Source organism: Adiantum capillus-veneris, chromosome 19 (assembly GCF_014529385.1).
Source record: "Adiantum capillus-veneris isolate H3 chromosome 19, ASM1452938v2, whole genome shotgun sequence".
NCBI lineage: Eukaryota > Viridiplantae > Streptophyta > Polypodiopsida > Polypodiales > Pteridaceae > Adiantum > Adiantum capillus-veneris.
In genome coordinates, this window is record NC_140949.1 from 42,946,200 (window position 1) to 42,947,679 (window position 1,480).

Genomic DNA, 1,480 nt, shown 5'->3' on the forward strand with positions numbered 1-1,480 from the left:
AAGCTGTAATCAACAAGCTGAACACCTCTCCTCAGGAACTGTCAGTATTTTGAAAATTTTTGACAGAGTCTCCCCTGTAAACTGAGCTCTGGGAACCAAAAGATAGCTCAAGAAACAATCATAAATAGCTGACCAATGACAAATCTAAAAAATCCCTGTAATATGCTGTCATGTAAGCGTACACTGTCTCCTCTCTGGGCGATGACAGAACCTGTATCTGTCTCAAGACTGAACCCTGAACAATGCCTCAACGGCCTGACGCATAAGATGCAATCCAGTGTCTACACAAAGTCATACAACCTAAGGGATAAAAGTCGCCGAAGAGGATGCGTGTAGAGGGGAACTCCAGCAACCTAATCCACCTCACACTGGGTAACCCAGCCCCCAGTGCTTGGCTTCAAAAAACCTCACACACGACCCTCTCAGATGGCTCAGCAAACTGCCCAGAACTAGCATACATCCTATAATAGACCAATCACTGTCCTATGACCGCTGCGGCGGTCTGTCTGCTAGCGTGACTCACAACTAGCAGACCCACAATCACAGTACATCAATCTGCAATACATGCCAGTGGTGTCAAGCCGTCGTATGGCCACACCTCCCCTGGAACCTGGCAAGCACAAGAAGTAGCAATGCAGACTGCAATATATATATCTGATGATATATATGTGTACCTGGTCTATAGATGATGCTCTGAAGACGAATAAGTGATGTATGTCGATGTCGATATTGATGTCGACCACCTCCTGCTTGCCAATCTACACAAGACGGATTTCTTTGCGGCTTAAATCTATCTTCTGCTGTAGTGCTCAGAACGAAATTCTGAGGGCATAAACGGCTTCGAAAGGGGGGTAAAACTCCAGGTCGCCTGCTGGAAACGCTCCCGGAACGCCGAGTGTGAATTTTCGAACTCCGGATCCAGAATCTGCCGGAAAAGTGCGCGCGCGCGCGATTGCGCAAATCCGCACTGAACCAAGGCTCTGATACCAATTGAAGTCGCGGAGCGGAGCGTGGGTCGACTCTCTCTCTCAATCACACACACACAGCTTACACAGTACACAGTACGCAGAGATCTGTTAGAAGGGTTATCTCCCAATTCCTTAGTATTCACAAAGAATATGTTAGTATATACAAAGAGTTAGAGGTAAGTGAGTTAGGCGGGCGGCCGGCCATATCCGCATAAGAGGCCACTTGGGCTTTAATCCCAACACTATGTAACATTCATACATGATGCAACTATAAAAACATGGGTTTATGTCATGAAGAATAAGTCCAATGTGTTTTCTATATTTCAAAGGTGAAAAGTCTTTGTGGATAATGAAGTAGGTACAAAGGTACAAAGTCTTTGTGGATTTTGTGCTAGAAATGGCATTTGGAGGGCAAAGGACAACCCCAAGGACACCTCAACAAAATGGCATTTTTGAAAGGATGAACAAAACAATCATGGAGCGAGCACGAAGCATGCGCCTACATGCAAGCT